We start from the raw sequence: 20,652 nt of genomic DNA on the forward strand, positions 1-20,652 counted from the left end.
TGTGTGTGTGTGTATGTGTATGTGTGTGTGTATGTGTGTGTGTGAGTGTGTGTGAGTGTGTATATGTGTGTGTATGTGTGTGTGTGCATGTGTGTGTGTGTGTGTGTGTGTGTGTGTGTGTGTGTGTGTAAATGTGTGGTCTGAAACAAGGTCTTACTCTAGTGCAGAATGGTACAGAATTTACTTTGTAGCCAGTCTGGCCTCAATCATTTGAAAATGATTCTCCTGACTTAACCTCCAAATTGTGGGATTATAGACATAAGCCAAAATGCCCACTTTTTCAGGCATTTTATTTGTGTATTTATTCATGTGGATGTGGGATGTGCACACATGCCCATGTATGTGCACACATACAGTCCATAGATCAACTTCGTGTCATTTCCTTGAGTTCCCATACCATAAGAATTTGTCATTTCCATTCCACAAGCATCATTCACCTCGTATTCTCTAAACCAGGTCTTCCACTAACCTGTACAACACCAAAATGCTATGCTGGCTAGTCTGCAAGTCCCCCCAAATCAGCTTCTTTCTGACTCCCAGGTCTAAGGTTACAATCAGGCAGCACTTGGAATTGAACGGACGTACATCATCAAATGATCCACCTGCCTTCTCCAATTTAATCAGTTTAAACACTTTATTATTGGACCTCAAAAGAAACTAATTCAGCCTACTCCTGCTTCTTTAAATAGATATTTGTATCAAAACTCTGGACAATGGCTTTCAGCTAAAAGTAATGTTGCCCTCTTTCCTGTGAATATCTGGCAGTTTCTAAATACATTCTTTGCAATAATAACATTAATGAATAGGAGGGCTAATGTTTTGTAAGAGGAAGAAATCAGAAATAATGCTAAATGTACATTACTGGATAGGAAAACCCCCATACTAATGAATAACCAAGTCAAAAATGTCAGCACAACTAGGAATCTCTGTCCTAGGACAATGATCAAGGAGGGAAAATAAATGGTAGGATTGGGAATTTTAAGGACCTACTTTATAGAACAGCTCTAAAGGCACAAATGTAAGGTATTTCCAATTGGTCTTAATTTTCAGTCAATCATATCTAGAAGTATATCCATCAGAATTATAGATTGCTCTCAAACTTCCCTTTTTGTCTTCAAGATTGATCAACATGAGTTGACTCATAGAAAATGTAGTCTACAAGACTGGGTGCATGAATAGTATCATTAAATAAAATAGCAGAACTGTGGAATTCAGCACACAAGGACATGATGCATGTCCTTGAAGAAAAGCCTTTCCCCCTTTCACAGGGATACTGCAGCCCCAAGGAAGAAATGACTCAGTTGCCAGGATTGGTTTTATTAAGGACTACAGATTAGGTAGAATGGTGAGGGGACATCAGGACAGGCTGAGGAAGTGGAATCTCATGTGTCTGTTTCCCCAGTCATGTTGTAATGAATGCTCAATCTACCTGGAATATGCTACTGAGAGCACAGGCAGTGGAGGAACTCCTCTTTCTGTTGTAACATCAAGTAAATGGCCACAAACACAAAGAGGAGCAAAGTAATGACAGGGAGAGAGGAAAATTCTTAAATCAGAACTTCAAAGGCTCTGGCCTCCTACCAGCATACATTTCATTGTTATATGATGGATGTTGATTTCACAAGTTAGTTATTCCCTCTCACCTTCAGTGAAACCATAGAGAGGTAAAAATAAGGAAAAAAATTCATAGACTTCATCAACAACCTCACCTAACAGACAATAAATAATCCAAAAGGACTTAATGAAATCAGGCACCTAGTGATATGTGTCTGGCTAGCCTAAGAGGGTCTGCAGGCACTCAGTATTTTTCCTAGCACAATATGTCCTTCTATCTTCTCTAACCCTACCTCAAATAAGATTATACTAATTTTGAACAGGAGAAAACAAATTTCTGGAAGTTGCACAGAAGGGGATGAAGGAAATCTAGGAAGAGCTACTGAATAGATCTGCACAAGAGTCCTTGGCCTAGACCTACAAAGAGATCCTCAGTGAACATTCACTCCAGAAACAAAGAAGCTCCAAAGAAAGGACTGTTGTTTCTTTCATGGTACATCATCAGGCACTTGTATCTTTTAGACTGAAAGAGCTTAGAAGATGTGCTTAATAGAACGGGTCAACTAGAAGTAGACTTTAAATTCTCATACCTAGTAAATGAAGGAACAAAATGCAAAAATGCACGTACACCTCAAGGAATACCCACTTTTATATATTGCCATCAATGTTTTTAAAGGATTGTTTTCCTTTTAAAATTTAGCACAAAGACAAGCTAGCTAAGGAAGAGAATACGGGTGGATATGAAGGTAAATACACCCAAATGTTGATGCTTTTCCAGGAGGAAAGATGCCAGACAAAACTCACTTTAGTCTAAAGTTGCTGAGGGCAACATGGCCATAATGAAAGAAAAAATGAAGACACACAATGGTTATTTTTCAGAAGCAGTTGGCATTATAAAGTGATTTGATAATAAAGCACTAAAATTTCCTAAAGCAATAAAAGCACTATGCATTTCCCACAGCAAGATTTGTCAGACAAGCAATGATAAAAATATTTTCCCACAGATTCGTTTTGAAAAAAATATATACTCAAGACCTCCACAAAATAAGCTTTGTAAAATATTGTTACTTTTATTGTGCTCCCATAAAATTCTTTTAATGAAACACACAGTACAGATATCAAAAAAGGAGTTTAAAGTCACCAAATGCATACTAATAAATGAGCTGCAGTAACTTTCTCAATACCAAACTTTCAAGATGCCAGTTGTAAAATGAATAGTCACATAACTAAAAGAAAATGAAATGTCAATGACACCAGCTAAACTCTATGGTTGGATCCAGGCCTCACATCTCACTTGGAAGTGCACTGGGCAGGCAAAGAACAAAAACAGGAGCAAGTCCAGGGAGCTTGGCAGGAATGTGTAAGGCAGGTGTGCAATGATGGGGTGGGGCTTATCATGTGCTGTAAGATCAAACCCCAAATTAAAATGTCACTTCCTTTTGTGGCTTGCATAGTGTTCATACTACAGAGTCTCTTAACGTTTTACAATATTTCTAATCATGGATATGGAGGCAATGATCACATTGGCCCCCTGAAAATTTGAAAATGCATACTTCTTCCAAGTGCAAGTCTGACTACAGTCAAATGACTCATTTTAGTGGATTCTGCCACTTGCAAGCTTGTAACTTTATTGCATACACACCATAGATGAGTAATATCTATATTTTACTTACAAATACAGCATGATAAAAATAGATAATGAAGATATATCCTTTATCTTACACACTCTTAATATACTAAGAAATAGATTAATTTGAAGGTTATTTTAAAAATAGAAAGATAAATTCTATATTTTTCTAAGACACAAAATGAGCCAGTGGGACCTGTAGCCATAGGCATATTGTAGCTATATTTTTTTCATATATATTTGATGGCCATAGGCAAAAATGAGCATTAGGACTGACCTACCCACCAATCCCTTTAGGATTCAAATGCTTACTGTGACAACTAAAGGCTCTATGTCTATGCAGCAACCACTGTCCACATGATGTAATGCACAAGATTAAAAAGACATTGGTATTGTTTGAGGTTTCAAACAATTGTCCTTTTTTTCTTATCAGTATAATCCATCAACACTAAACTACACACAACTGGGTTTTGTTTTTAAAATGACTAATGTTGTTCTTTTGTTTCCAGAAAGAAAAAAAAAAACCTGAATACAAGGCAGGAGTAGACTGGTGTAAGAGTCATGTATTAATACACAGAACAGTGGGTGCTCTGAGCCTGCAACAGTGTACTGGGAAGAGATGGGAGCAAAGGAGCAATATAAAAGAGAGGAGCAAGTGTGTGAGCAGTGAAGTGTCTGGGTATTTCCCTAGCATGTTAGAGACCCAAATTCAATCCCCAAAGCCAGAAAACAAAACAAGAAAAAGGGCATAAAGGGAGAGCTGGGTTTGGGAAGATAATACACGAGCGATGGACAGAGGAAGTTTAGATAGGGGTCTGTGCTCTGACCAGGATCCTCAGGAAAAAGCAGGTAAGCCCCAACATGGAAGAAAGAATGAACAACTGTGCTGCCTAAGATACATATGGCAAAATGCCTAGAGGCTTAGGGACAGGTCATGTGGTAACTAAGGTCAGACTGCCTTGGGAGAAAAATGACTTGGTAATCTGGGAAAGCAAAGTGTACCCAGATCACACAGTGGGTCAGGGCGCAGTGGAGAGATGGATTTCTTTTAAAATGCCCATGAAGACACTGGATTCTAGTTTGCATTTAGACTTTCAGATGGTCTTCCCAACAGCGAGGTATGGATGTAAATGCCCTTGGCTCTTCTACCCTAAATCATGTACTTAAGACACAGCCACTGTGGTCCACTATAGAGACTTGAGTCCTGATACATTCTCCAAAACCCACTGCTCACTAGCCTCCTCTTCTTCAGCCTCCTTAAGACAATGAGTAATAATGTGCTGCTTTTTGAGGGGTGCATGACTCTTGCCTGTTTTCCCGATAGCAACATGGACTGAAAAACATTTTTCCCTCCCTGAAAACTCCCATGGAGAAGTTTAACACACTTTAGAATTTTACTTGAAAAGCAAGGTTCCTGGTGTTAGTTCTCATTTGTGTCCTGGAAAAAAAAAATCGCAAATGGAAAAAATAACCTTTCATGTACAAAGAACTGGTGGGCAGATCAGACCTCTGTTCATACTTCTAAATCTCTGATTCCGGAAAGGCTTTCTACACTTATAATGGTTTTAAATTTCTACAGTGGTATATATCAAAGAAACGCTTTATTGTGTTTTGTTTTTATTTCTTTCTCTCTTTACAAAGTTTTTAAACCTTGTAATGATAGTAATGATGTGGATATTCAATAATAAACTGGAATTCAGACAATTAGAAAACAAGATTTTTTTCAATATTAAAAAAAAAAACAAACACCTTCTTTTTAAGATTTACAAACCAGGTCCAGCTGTGAGATAATTGCCAGAGTACAGCTCAAATAAGATCTCCCCTCTCTGGATTGGACTTATCCCAGCCTTTGCAAAGGTAAGGAAGCAGAAGTGACCCTGTTCTTTAGGTAGCAACACCCTGTGCTCAATAACTTCCAAGAAAGACTTTACATTTGCTGATCTGAGGGAACCAAATGATCTATTTCCATGTAGATAATCCCAGGCTACCGAGCAGGGGCCAGAGCAAGAGACATTGTTGGAGGAAGATAAACCACCCTATAGCATCTCATAGTGGTCAGTGTCACCGGAAGATCCAGTCAAAATGTGCTGAGAACAGACACCACACTCCAAATGCCTAGCTGAGCTCATTTGTTGAGTTATGAAGACAAATATAAAGATTAGTGTGTCAAGTTACAAAGGTTTATGATGTTAAACGGCAAAAATAGAAAGGAAGCAAGGGTTTTGTTTTATCTTGTTTTTATTTCTTTCTTTCTTTCTTTTTTTTTTTAACCTTATCCACAATAAAACAAAGATAGATCAGTATGTTTTCTTACGTATATTTAGCCAGCTACAGTAAATAGGCTTCTGACGGTTGCAGATAAATTCATTTGTCTGTTGGATAACAGCTAATAAAATTAAGGCTGCCTGCTTTGGATGTTTAAAGTACAGCATATTATTCTGTTATGAAAATTAGTAACGTGGAACTCACTCGGAACTATTTACTTCCATTCTGGATATCTTCTTTTTTCGAGACAGGGTTTCTCTGTATAGCCCTAGATGTCCTGGAACTCACTTTGTAGACCAGGCTGGCCTCGAACTCAGAAATCTGCCTGCCTCTGCCTCCCAAGTGCTGGGATTAAAGGCACACCACGATCACCTAGCCTCCATTCTGGATATTTTCTGTCCCGTAGCTCAGACACAGTGAAATGTCTTCACATATCCTTAGCCATTGACTAAAAACCACATTGCATGCTTCTCTGTTCTGATGGCCTACCTGAAGCAATTGATCTTGCCATGTGGTATTGAAAGGAAATGTTCAGCATAACTTTAAATGCATTTCCTTAAGAGGTTTCTGACCAGGGAAAAATCTCACCATTAAGGTTGATTAATAATCAGGATCATTCATACTCAAATTTTTTAAAAAATGGCATTTTCCTGTATGTGTGTTCCTCAGACCAATATTATTGGAGACCATATTATATATCCCTGTACTTAGATCACAGCAAATCAACTGAACTACTTTGAAAATGTGAGGATACCCAATCATAACTGAAATTATTCAACAAGTTTAGAAAAGTCGATAGGCTCACAATTTTAAAACAACTTATAACAGTGTCAAGGAATCAATGTAACAGAAGTTAACAAAGTTCACAAACAGAAATTATAGTGTTTGTAACAAACTGAAGAAAAAGTATTGGTTTAATATAAAATCATAAGATAGGAGAAAATGCATTCTAGCACTGGTATAAAGTGGAAATGACAATTTTTGAATCAGTGGTGCTGGATACAATAGGTAATTGTATAAATGAAAATAAATGTTGACCTCTTATTTCACACCATGTGTCTATGGATAAGGTGCATAAATACACAAGATAAAGGATATCTTGAAAAAAATAATACAGAATAAATTTACTCTGAAGCTAGTCAAGATTTATGAATAAAAGGCAAAGTGACAATAACTGATGAATTACAATTCAATAAAGTTAAAAAGATCTGTTCATCAAAGGCCTCATTTTAAGAAGGGCATCCACAGAGTAGAAATATTTTCGAAACATATGTCTACCACCTGTTTGGTGCTCTCCTGAGTGGATGGGCAGGGAAGGCCTATATTTTAGTAGGCAGTAAGGACAAAAGCACTAAGCATTTTATAAAAGACATTATATTAATGGCCACTCAGAGTATCACCGTTTGTTGATGGGGAAAAGCAAAGTATCACAATGAAAACAGTTAGTACACAACCAATAGGAAAATTACAATAAGTAAAACAGCACTGTTACCCAAGCATAGAAGACACAAATGTTCATGCCCTGCTCCTGGAAGTGTAAATTGGTAAAACCTTCCTACAAAACAGCTTCTGTATTAGCAAGTAAAGACAATCCTACCATACCTAAAGGTTTGTTAAGTTTATACCCTAACAGTAAAAGCTGCTATTATTTCTTAATGGTACAAAAAATGAATATTAAAATGTTCATTAATACTAGAACGAATAAAGTGGGGCAAATTCATAAACCAAGTAAGTCAATCAACCAAAATTTAAAATATCTAATGAGAAGAAGGTAGTTTTTAAGAACTGCTTATCAATACCTATCTGATGAATTAACCCTAAATAATTTAATTAGTAAGATATTACATAAGTAAATGTTTTATAGAAATTATAGTGTAGTTCAACATTTTAAAAATAAAACTACATAAATGAACTCAGGGGACAAAAGTCCTAAAGATACTTGGAACTAAAGAAACATCCCAAGAAAAGAAAAACAAAGGTGGTATCCAACAAACCTAGAGCCAACATTAAAGTATAAGGGAGATGAGAAAAAATCTCCACTAAAGTCAGAAACAAAGCTGTACAAGTTCAGCACTCTTATCCATTATAGTACTGAGACGCTTAGCTGGAATAATAAGAACAAAAGGACATCAAAGGCACACAAACAGGCAGGGAAGAAGTCACAGAATTCTGATTTATAGATGATCTGATGCTATAGGTAAGAAACCCAAGAAAATTCTGAGAAAATGCTGATATATACAATCAGCACAGTGGCATGTTATAAAATTAATATATGAAAATAAAAGGAATCTCTGTACACCAATAATAAATAGGGTAAGGAGGAGGAAGTAAAATCAATTAGAATTCTTGCTCTCTTCCTCCTTTCCTCCCTCCCCTCTTTGAAGGAACACACACACACACACACACCATACTTCTGCAACATGTCCTCTGATTTTTCACATGTGCACCAAGGCACACTCTTACCAGCATACAATATATCCCAAAGGCAACAGTGTCAACTGGCCAGACCCCCTGGAGCTCCCAGGGACTGGACCACAAACCAAAGAATACACATGGAGGGACCCATGACTCCGGCCGCATATGTGGCAGAGGATGGCCTTGTTGGACATCAGTGGGAGGAGAGACCCTTGGGCCTGAGGGTTTGCTATGCCCCAGTGTAGGGAAATGCTGGGATGAGGAGCTGGCAGGGGGTGGTGGGTGGGTGCAGGAGCACCCTCATAGAGGCAGGGGGTGGTGGTGGGATAGGTGGTTTCTGAAGGGGAGATCTGGAAAGGGGAAAACATTTGAGATGTAAGTAAAGTAAATATCAAATAAAAAAGAAAGAAATGAAAATTAAATAAAACAATATATTCCAAAGAACAAACAGCACAAATTTCATATATTCTGTAAACAAAACATTTTAAGAAGCTTATTTAAGCTAAAAACTATAGAATTATATGTAGTTCGAAAAGATCTGTAAATGAGTATTCATTGAAGATTAACCCTGTAGAGCTTTTATGTTATGTCAAACCTAAAAATGATAGAGCCCATGAAATGTTACTAATCAATTTTCTAGTTTGGAAATAGGAGTACACAGTATTAACAAGTCACCACAGTAACTATGGAAGAAAATACTGTTTCAATGGTCAGAAAAAGCTCAAGAAAAGGTTCAGAAAAGACAAAGATGTTGAAGAATATGCAGAATCTTGATTTGAGAACAAGGCATTTTAACTATAAGCATAAAAATCAGAAAGATATTCAAAACATATTCAGAAAGTATTAAAGTTTACCAGGTGCATGTAATAGGTTTAATCAAAATAGGAAGTAAATAGCAAACCATCTACAGGAAAATTGGGGATAGAACTGAAGTTAGGAACTCTTGAGTTTGTGCATTTTACAAGGAAACTTGCATCTTTTACCTAAAATGAACCAAACCACAACCAAAACACAGGAATGCTAGTGAACTTGATAATACTAAATCAACATACACGCACATTCAAGTTACAGTCACAGTGCTGATGACATCTAACCCCATTAGTCCAGCAGGGCACTCCACACTTCTGCTTTCTCTAGGATCTGTGTCTTTGGAGAACACCTGGCAACTGCTATGTAATGTGGAGTTCTCACCCTCCAGACGTACTCTGCTGCTAACGCTGAAGGCTGCTCTTCTTACCTTGTCATTATCTGTTTCTGGAAGGCTCTAGACAAAGTTGCGGACACTGCCATGCTTCAAAGTCCATCTGTGTGAACTGAAACGGCCCCTGCCCCCACCCTGTCCCCTCCCTGCCCCCTCCCTCTGTGGACACCAGTGAGCAAACAGAGCACATTCAAATCGATGACACAATAGGGCTTTGGAGAGAAACATCAGTCCCTTGTAAATAAATCCAAGGGAAAACTCAGCCTGCCTTTCTCAAGTCGGGTTCCATGACACAATCTGCTTGATTTGAATGTCACTTCTGAATTCTCCCAAGGCTGACACAAAGCTAGAACCATTCTAGATGCACAGGAAAGCTAATTCATGTCACATCACATATGCCATGGAGCATTAAGGCTCAATGTCCCTGGGTGTTCAGGGTAAAAGGATCTGACACTATATGTAATATGTAATATGTAATATGTAAACAAGGATATGTACGTGTTGTCATTAAAAACAAACAAACAAACAAACAAAAAAAAAACCGTATTGACCTGTGGACCAAACCTCACTATGCTATTGAAGAAAAATATAATAAATAGCCTGGAGCAATGCTTGAGTGAATTGTTTGTAGATTTCAGGAAGTCTCAGAGAAGTAACAACAACAACAACAACAACCAATGGGACCAACAATATTACAGTTGATAAAATGTGCGCAGAAAAGCATTTCCTCACTTAACAGCCAGTATTTATGAAGCTCACGTAAGATGTTTGAGGATGTGCTTCAACCAGCATTTGTTTTCCGTCTTAGAGAAGGCCACAAGAAAAATTGCCTTCTGAAACATTTAGAACTGGCATGAAACAGAAGCTTGATTTCAAGTCATTTTTAACACAGTACAGGAATGTCTGCCTTAAGGCTAATTAATCTCCCAAAGGGCTCTCCATTAAAGATGTATCGCGTTGTTCAGTTAAGAAACCTGAGGTCCAGAGAAGAAATTACAGCCAGTATTTCTCTAAAAGGCCCAGCAGACAGACTTCTCAGATATGTCTACTCTAACTGGAAATCCTAGCTAACTCCCTAAACCACTATTGAGAAAAAAGACAAGCAGGACTGTTGATTTTAATGAACTATGCCCCCACAATTCATGTTGATATTTAAACCCCCCAGTATCTCAGAGTTGGGCTTATTAAGATACAGGGGTTTTCACAGGGGTAACTAAGTTAAAATGATTCATTTGGGTTTCTTGGTCCTTAATATTTCAAAAGAAGAGGAGCATTAGACAAAAATGCCTAAAGAAAAGAGAAAGCAGACAGTGGGCGAGAAGAGCCCTGAGTCCAGTAGCCATCTACTGAGTAAAGTGCAAATGGATTCTTCCCTCAATCTCTAGAAGGAATATCTTGTAAGGGGTTTTCCAAATGTATAGAATCAAGAGCATTGGGGGTGGGCACATGGGAAGGAGGGAGACAGAGAAGAGGGAGAAAGGTGGGAGAAGAAAGGATACTTATTAAATGAGCTTTAAAATTGCAACAACAGTCAAATCGCTACTGAAATGCTGAAAACTCAGTAGTGGAGGCTGGGTTTCTCAACATACTTAGTAGTCCCAGAATAGCTGTCTGTCTCTTGCTGGAGGGCAACAATAGGCAGTTACTCAGTCCACAGGGCGGAATGCCTCAGTGGTCCCAATCTGGGGCCAGGAGCCCTGAAAGTTCTTGGAAAGCCACTAGTCTCATCCCATGATTGCAAGCTCGGAGAGCTACTGCCAGGAAAGGTATCAGCAGGGCAGCAACAACAGAAGAGGGAAGGCTAAGTCAGCAATAGGCTCAGGAAACTGCCCTCTCTGAAATCGGCTTTTGATATAGGCTGCCGCCATCCACAATAGGATGGGTCTTCCCACAGCCATCATGGAAATCAGGAAAATTCTTCAGGTGAGGACAACTACTTGGGTGATTCTAATTTGTGACAAAGAATGTCTCTTGTACTAAGACAATAAATTTCTGTCATTAAACTACCCAGTGTGTGGTATTTTGTTAAAGCAGAACAAGCAAACTGATAGTATTGACAGATATTAAATAAATCTATAATTAAAAATTACCATTCAAATGTCACTAAGTACAGAATAATTTTCTGTAAGTCTACAATGTTTAGGTTTCTGGGGTTCTTTTTTTTTTTTCTTTCTTTCCTTTTTTTTTTTTTTTGAGACAGGGTTTCTCTGTGTAGCCCTGGCTGTCCTGGAACTCACTTTGTAGACCAGGCTGGCCTGTAACTCAGAAATCCGCCTGCCTCTGACTCTGCCTCCTGAGTGCTGGGATCAAAGGTGTGCGCCACCACGCCCGGCTTTTTGTTTGCTTGTTTGTTTGTTTCTAGGGTTCTTAAGTTTTAAATTGACCTCATCTAAACGATCTGCTTTGTATCAAGGAGAAAAATTATATTTTCATTTTGAGAAAAAATAATACAAGATCTACTGTCAAGTTAAATACTTTGAAGTATTCACTCTATGCTATATACCAACCTTGCATCTTCCTGAGAGTATTCTGGCTGTTAAAATTATTATGAATTGTGTGCATAACTACACATATTTGGGAAAAGTTAATAAAATTAATTTCTACATAGTAAACATATATTGGTTGTAATTTTAATAGGTAAAAAAAAAAAAGGTAAATATTCCTTTGCTAAGAAAATGTGTCCAAGTGAATGCCATTTTGAGGCTGGCTAAGATTTATAACAGGTAGTGACACTTGTCACCTGACAACCTAAGGTCCATGTGTCCAGTTCCCACATGATGAAAGGAGACTCTTCCTACTGGGTACATGTGGTGCGTGCATACATGTACAGAAACAAGATTTTTTTTTTAAAAAAAGACACTAGCAAGTTCTGTGCAAAGAAGTCCTTCAATAAAATTAATCATCCCGCTATGAACTTAGGGATACAGGGGGCAAACCTCAACAAAAAGGAAGCCCAATGACATCACCTTCCTAAAAGACAATTAAAAAAAAAAAAAGCAGTTCCACTAAAACAAGCATGTGCATTCTCTTCCCTCCCACTGAATGATAAAGATGATGATAAACAAATGAGAAATATTTCATCTTCTATTCTGGGAGTTGTTTTCTTCAGGAGACAGTTAATGAGAACAATACATGGGAATAAGGAAACGTCCATTGAATGTTAGCTGATTATTGTTATTAAATCACTTTTCATAAGCACTTCATTTGGGCATTAGAGAGATGACTCAGTGATTAAGACCACATACTGGTCTTGCAAAGGACCTGAGCTTAGCTTCCAATACCCACATTAGTGGGTAGCTTACCTGCGCACACATCCCCACAAGTAGACATACATGTACACATGCTTAAAAAAACATGAAACTTTTTAAAGACCAGTTCATTTTAATTCTAAGATTAAATATAAAAATAGTTTTGCTAAATTTTAGTAGATTAAAATCTAACTACCAATTTAATATTTTAATGATGTTGTTTTGTTTTTCTGTTCTCCAAACACTTGCAAGAAAGTGATAAAGACACAAATAGATACATGTTGTAAGCAGGAATCTCCTTCTAAATCAATTTCCCTGAAAAAGCATAAGCTCTTTTCAACCATCTAATCAAGAAATATTAAAGATCACAGTGAAGTCTTTCAATTGTTGGATTTGGGTTGGGTTCCTTGTTGTTGTTGTTGTTGTTGTTGTTGTTGTTGGCTTGGTGGGTTTGTTTAGGTTTGGGCTTTCCTCCCCTTCACCTCCCTCATCATTTTCAAAGAACTATATGATCGTCTATATCTCAGAAATGCTAACATTATAACATTTACATCACATTTTTTGCATTGTCACATTTCCACAGTTATATATCCATGACTTCTATAATTTGCCTTTATTCTCTCCATTCTCTCCAAATCTCTCTATTCCTTATCAGAGCCCCTCTGCAATCACTTCTCCAGCTTCCCCCACCTCTTTCTGATGCCCATGTCTTTCTGCTCTTTCATACCCATCAATCTTCTACCTTCTTGTTCAGGAAGGAAAACATCTGTTCAACGTTCTCTCCTGGTCACAGTAATAAATCTTCCTCCGAAGAGCACTGCATCTTTTCTTCCTCAGTCTCAGAATAACTTTTCCATTCAGCTGAAACATGAGTTCATGGCATCATTCCAGTATTTTTATTCTCATACACCATGGTTTAACTCCCAAAGACTTATATGCTAATACTCTGTGTACAAAGTTGCATGGTCAAAGCTTATCTGCTGGGGTTTGAAAGAGAAATGTCCCCCACAGGCTCAAGTGTTTTAACACTTGTTCACCATTTGGTGGTGGTAAGTGGGAAGGTTATGGAATCTTTGAAAGACTGGTGGAAGTACATCACTGCAGGTGGGATGTGTGGGGTTATAGGCTGGCCCCAACTTCCTGAGAGTGGATACAAGGTAAGCAGCCTATTTCCTCCTCCTCCTCCCATCATGCCTTTCCTGCCTGATGGCTTCTATCTCTCTGGAATTATAAGCAAAAATAAACCCTACTCCCTGAATTTATTTTTATGGTAGTATTTTTACTACAGCAATGGAAAAGAAACTAAGACAAACCTGTGTCTTTTTTGTTCTCTACCTGTGAGGTGACTAGCTGAATATTTTTAAGCCTGAACTTTTCTACTTTGCTTCTAGAAAATTCTACCTAGCACATATTAAATTGATCTTATATTTTACTTAATAATCATTTAGCCTTTAATAGTGATTGTCACTGAAAGATTTATAATTTGAGCTATGACAATGGTTCAAGCATCTCTTCTGTCATACTATGATATAAAGCTGCATGTAAGAAATTTTAAAATAAAAGTCAATGACATTCATTTGCCTAAAAAGCAGCCATCTAAAAGCTTAGCTAAACAACTCTATTTAAAAGGAGGTAGATATAGCTGCCCATGTTATTCTAATTAGGCATCTAGGTGATGGCTATGCTTTGACAGGACAGGAAATAACTTGTTATACTTCTGCCATATAAAGAGACTAAGATACTCCAGCAAAAAGAATAAAGCTACCAAAAGTAGTGGTTAAATAAGGAACAACCTAGGAAATTATACTGTATAGTACAACCTTAGAACAGACTTCTTATTCCACAATCAATTATAAAATTTCTTTGAATGTCTCTTTTCATCAAATTACATGTCACAGTCTATTCCTTTTTACAAAAACTATGGATGGAGAGAATAATCACAAGAAGAAAAATCTAAGCACAGAGGCCCCTCCATGGGCTTTACACCCAATGCTGCAACTGAAAGCACGCGGGGCAAAGGTTAAAAGAACTCAGAGCCATCAAACACATTCTGGAAGGTACTACAGTCCTAAAAGCATACAGCTAATTACCGACTGTAAAGACCACTGGCACAGAGAATTTTAAAGTGTAATCATACTGTGAATAGTAATCCTGGCCCAAGAAAGATAAAAGAAACAGAGTCAATCAAAGACAGGAGTGGAATGAGGGTGAATGCCGAGGAGAGCACAGTCAAACAGAGAGTAAACGAACAGGAGATTATTAAGTTTCAGTTTAACTACACTTGCAAAGGTCCCGAAGAGTAAAAACACAGTCCATTATCCTTTTCTTCCCTGGTGAGCTGTAAACCAAATCCCCTCAGGCAGCATCAGCGCATGAACCACAGATGGTCAAGTCAACTTGAATGCTGAATTTAGGTGCATTAAAAATAGCTATTGGGGAAGATGGTGAGAAGAGACTAGAATATGAAAGCCTGTCTGCTTCAATGTCTAAACTAAAGACATGCAGGGGGCACATGTACAAACTGCCTAAAAACCTCAGTATGTGCACTGTAAATAACCATTATAGGAATAGTTCTCCACTGAATTGATTGTGTCAGTGTAGTTCTCAGTAACCATTCTTGGTACGGAACTGTATCCTATCTCATCTTCCTTGGAACAATGGAGATTTGTGTTTGAATAATAAAACTTGACTAGCTTTGGGAATTGTTTCACGTACAAAGCATAAATAAACATCGGTTTTGTCCGGATTATATTCATGAAGCTGCAGATATCAGGTTCATGATGTGTGCAAACCACACAGGAAGCCCTCGATTTTGATAGGGTTTAATATACAGCCTTTATTATTTTGTAATTTAATCTAATTTGTAGAGTTTTTCTAAAAGGCATCCTTAAATTAAATCCTTGCTCCTTGTCAACCTCCCGTGGCATGGAGGAAAGAAACAGCACAGACATCCTGCCACCAGAGACGTGGGTGCCTTTGAAGGAAACCCTCTCTCAAAACTCATGGCCTAATGCACATCATAATGCTCAGGATGAGAAATATTTATGGGCTTTCTCCTAACTTCTGACCCTTGAAATTAAAAGCACTTTCTCCACCTCCTTTTTTTCCAGTTAACCCATAGGAAAAATGTCTTTCTTTATAGCAGGGAGAAATGTTTATGTGCCCAGAGATACAGCTATATAGATGTGTGATCCAATTCGGCACTTCCTCACAAAAGCTGGTCTCCAAAAGGTAAGATAAAAGTGCAGAGTGCCTGGAAACAAGGGTCCTGAACTGTGCCTGGCCCAGTCCCTTCAATAGCAGATGAGAAGGCCCCTCCCAACTGGGTACCAACATTTCCAGTTATGTACACTGCTCCAAGTTGGTAGTCAATTAGACGTTAGGTGTGTTCAGCAGCCAAACCCCCTTACAAAACCATTCCAGCAGCACCGTCAATCACACATCCTGGATTGTTGGCCAAAATGGCTTCAAAGGAGGGAGTTTCTCAAGAAAAGACGTGCTAGCTCCCACCTCTTTTATAGGCACATAGAGCCAGCCCAGTCTACCATAACCAATCTCACTTCAAATAATAACAAAAATCACATACTAGTACATGTGTATAATGTATGCACAAGATTAAAACACATTGTTTTGAATACCAGTTTCGTACAGAAAAATAAGAGATAGTACAACTGAAAGGAAAGCATTTGAAAAGAGAAAACTATAACTATTTTTAGAATTATTTACCTTGAAGGACAATATTTTCTACAAGGGAACATCCAACACATCAAGCAAAAATTAAGAGTGAGGCCACGTGCACAAAGACAAGTAATCACATTTATTCCACAAAAGACATTTTTCTGTTTTTTTTTAAATTCTTCCTATTAGCATATTAAATATGGAAAATTCAAGACCAAACCATTTCCCCTGGTAATTTGCTTCCAGAAAGCTAATGCTTTCTAAATATCACCATTTCAGGCTTTCATTAAGAATTATTGGGAGATTGTTTCTTAATAAGGAAATGCAAATATTAAGAGTGAAGTGAGTGTTAATTACTTGAAAATTGTGAAACCATATGCAGTACTTAAGACACACAGACACACGAAGGAGCCTTGATCCCAAGGTTACTTCATGGCTGCACTGAAGTTTTTGTCCAATATGAAAACTGTACATGTGGCCTTACATCAGATGTGACACATGCATGGAGCAGGGTTTTCCTCTTCTTATTCTTATTCTCCCTAGTTTACATATTTCACTGTGATGTGAGCCATATGTTCGCCTACAAAGAGTGGTATGAAAAGCCGTGCAAGAGAGGGAACCTCTTGATTCAGATTTCAACAACACAGAAAGGCCTCTTCATTAAAAACACATTATTGTTTTGCTTCAAGGCATTTACCTTATGTTCCCAGTAACACCCTGACAGTTTAGAGATTAAAAACATCTGGAATGCAGGCATTAAGATTTTAGGGATCATGAGTCTGGCACTAAAAATACCAACCATTATGGAATACTCAAAATAATGATCCTTTTGGTGGAGACGAGGTTTAGGTGATGCATAAATTAATATGCAATCCGGTAATTGTCAAACACCTTTATGACTGGACATGAGCATATGTAAGTTAAAACTCTGTCTGCATATATCACCTATTTATCAACCAGCATGTTGTCGTGCTCCATATTAATTTTAGAATTACAGTTCAATAGATCAGTTAGACACAATGTTATCAAATTTCTTTAATACCAGAAAGTAATAAGTACATGTTCTTTTAGCTAAATATGTGATTTCTGCCATTTCTAGATTCTATGCAGGATACAAACACATACTGTGAATGTAAAGACATATCCTGGACTGAGCAGATAGCACAATGGGTAAAAGCAACAGAAGACCCTGAGAGCCCACTGGCCAGCCAGCCAAGGAACAATGGCAAGCTTCTGGGTCAATGGCAGGTCCTATTACAAGGGATTAAGGGAGAAAGTGATCAGTGGAAGGCACCACTGCTTGCCTCTACATGTGCTCATCTGTGTATCCATTGGCCCAGTCAATGTTTAAAATCACACATGCACACATGAACACACACACTTAAAGAAGTATTTATAAAATATTTTGTACTTTTTTTTTCCAGACAGGGTTTCTCTGTATAACCTTGGCTGTCCTGGAATTCACTTTGTAGACCAGACTGGCCTTGAACTCAGAAATCCGCCTGCCTCTGCCTCCCGAGTGCTGGGATTAAAGGCGTGCGCCACCACACCCGGCTTAATATTTTGTACTCTTAATCTCATATATAACCAACAGCAAATATAACTCTAGTCCCAGTAAAAGCCAGATCTGACAACTTCTTCTAACACAGACATCACATGTTCCCATCCCACTCATTATCTTTCCCGGTCCCTTCACTCTCTATCTCTCTTAGTAGCTTCCAAAGGCTAAAGATTAGACAGTCTCTGAAGAGCCTAAGATACTGATGAATGCATCACTGACAGTGACCACATGAATGATCCAGAGGTCACTTTGGTCAGTAGCCAAATGAGTGACTAGAAGCCAATATCCCTTAGTCAGGCCTTCAGATGGCTTCAGCTCTACGGACATCTTGACAACAGCCTCAGGGCAAAGGCTCATGTACTCCTGTATGTGTAACTCAGAGGACCGTAAAATAGAAAGCATTGCTTCAAGTTTTCAATACTGGGACAGATTCCTACATAGGAATAAGAAGTTACTATAATATATAATAAGACTGTGCTATAAAGGGAAGGGGCAGAGTCTTAGCCATCCAACCAGAAACAAGACTCTCCCTTCTATGATACAGGAAAGGGTTAGACAGCTTCTCTAAGCATCACTTCCTCATCTAGGTATAAATAAATACTGTAAACAAAGTATTTTGTGATACTCTACCTTTAATCAGGCAAAAGAAATCAACAAAATAGTCAAGCAATGGGGCTATTTTCAAGAGCTATTTTATTGTGAAGGAGTTGGAACACACAGAATATTCTTTCTCTAGATTGAAAGAGAAAATACTGGGCTTTGATCTAGCATGAGCTAATATGCTACCTTCACACTCTATATTTCAACAAAAAATGATATGAATTCATTAAGTTAGGCTAAACATAAATAATAGTCTATGTAAGAGATTTAGGGAAATATCTTACCACATTGCTTGAATGAACACTAAAGTTATTTGAATATTATAGAACAGTACATACAAAAACTCTCCATACAAACTCAAAAACACATTTATTAGAACTGGCACCGTTTTTGTGAGGCCAGGATTGAAAGGGGCAATTGGGTTGGTCTTTGTTCCTCAGTTCAGCTGTTGAGGCTATGCTGCAGACTTTTCCAGCCAAAATATCTGAAGATGAGTCCCAGTTCTCTGCTGTTTGTAAAAGTTACCCAGTGATGCAATGTTCATTCCAGCTGAGAGCCATTAAGAGCATGGTCTTGAATTACTAAAAAACGAGGAGAGGCCCATTTTGTGTATCATTCCCATCTCAAAGGAAATACAGTAACTAAAGTAGAAAAGAAATTTTACCCTTAATTTTTTTTTTTTACAAGGAATATGAATTACTGCAACTCAAAAGATCAAGAAGGCCAAGTCTCACAAATCTTCAAATAACTGTATGATGCGGAACAAACACAGCTGTTATTGCTATTTGGTCCCAATTTTTTAAAACCACTAAAAGTATTAAAAGACTTTAAGCTATTTATTTATAATATATTATAATATATATATAAAAGAGTTTGAACAGAGTTACTCTTCATGGGTGGACAATGCTATTTCCAGGATAATATGGGTGATTAAATGAAAATATTAGTGTATCTCAGGATACCCACTAGTATTTACTGGGCAAGAAGACACCAGATGCACTTGAAATAGCACAGTGTATTGCCATTGTTCTTGATTCTACACCATAAGTAAAGGGCAGAGACCCTATGGCCAAAGACATCATGTGTGTTGGTTACAATGCATTAAAAAAAAAAAAAACAAAAAAAACAAAAACCTCAACCTGACCAGGAAACTCTCCCTCTTCATGTCTGGTTAATTTCATAGTGCTAGAAGGTGCTTTGTAGGTGGCTGGAGGAGAATAGACACCAAAGGTCTATCCTAATGCTTGATTCTGAGTGCAAAAATAGTTACCCCTGCCCCAGACAAGATGTGCTCACTGGTGCAACAGTGAAATAACAGCTATTATAGATATAGGCAATGACTCTCTGATTGGATCAGAGGCCTTCTCTCCATGGGGCATTTCTTATAAAGTACTGAAAATGTTGCCAAAAGTCCTTAGCTAGGAGGCAATTATAAGCCTTAGGAGGGGATACTGGATATGTTTCACATTCATGTCATCAAACTGCCTTCTAACTTGCTACGTTTATACAATGAATTTATACAGCTCTCAAGCTTTGTCAAGAAGATTCATTTTACAGGGGTTCATTAAAGTTCTAAGAATTAGTACTTGTGGGTGCTCACCCATAGATAACCCATCTATATCAACATCCTCTAACTCGGGGCTCAGGAAGTGTTAAGGGAAGGAGGTTCAAAAAATGGAAGCACGGTAATGGAGAGGAAAGCTACGAAATGCTGTCTTCAGGGCAGGAGGTAACCATTAACACACCTCAATACGCAGTAGCTGGAGCTGCTTGCACACTATCAAACCAGCCAACATTCTAGCATGGATAAGGAGCGGGCTCCCACAGTCCCATCCCTACCTGAGGAGCTAATGACAACTGATACCTCTGAGGGAAGGAAAGTAACAATTCATTAGGGATGTGTCTAAAGTAAGATTCTCCACACCCCAGTAAAGGCCCTCATCCAAGTCGCATACAGTCAGCACTAATGGAATTTGGGGGTTTCAATAATAGTATTAATTTTAGAAGAGGATACAAAGTAGTAAAGGAGATGTGGGGGGGGTTGAGAGGGGATTTATATAAAATAGTACCATGTGGCTATCAACAAAATATAATGTATACTACATCCAACCCCAGCAAGAAGCTGCACATTCTTCTTTAAGGTCTAGTTCAGTGAGTCCGTCTGAAGCTCCCTTCTGTGCACCCTCCACTATCCTAAGATCTGGCCCCAACCCACATTGTCCACAGCCCGGGACTATTCTGACCACCTGCCACCTGCTTGCTTTGGAGCTGATTTCTCGGCTTCCACCAGGACCCTTCTTATCAGATCCAAACCCATTACCCCATACCACATCTGACTTCTACAACCCCTTCTATGAAGTCAGCATCACCTGAACATCAAAATGAGAGAGACAAAGAGAAGACACACACACAGACACACACACACACACACACACACACACACACACACAGAGAGAGAGAGAGAGAGAGAGAGAGAGAGAGAGAGAGAGAGAGAGAGAGAGAG

The 20,652-nt window shown here is 38.3% G+C and overlaps 1 protein-coding gene across 50 annotated transcripts in view; it reads right to left on the reverse strand.

Moving 5' to 3' along the window:
* The window catches only part of Ptprd (protein tyrosine phosphatase receptor type D), a 2,152,432-nt gene that overhangs the window by 382,392 nt on the left and 1,749,388 nt on the right, over positions 1 to 20,652 (reverse strand). The window contains exon 1 of one of the 50 annotated variants that reach the window (XM_029539519.1): positions 9,099 to 9,168. The exons of 48 other annotated variants lie outside the window; for them this stretch is intronic. The gene's annotated coding sequence lies outside the window, so the exon portion shown is untranslated. Of the gene's footprint in view, positions 1 to 9,098; positions 9,169 to 20,652 lie in introns of those variants that run through there. One more of the 50 variants, XM_029539516.1, reaches the window with a different exon arrangement.

This window comes from Mus pahari, chromosome 6 (genome assembly GCF_900095145.1).
Source record: "Mus pahari chromosome 6, PAHARI_EIJ_v1.1, whole genome shotgun sequence".
NCBI classification, from domain to species: domain Eukaryota; kingdom Metazoa; phylum Chordata; class Mammalia; order Rodentia; family Muridae; genus Mus; species Mus pahari.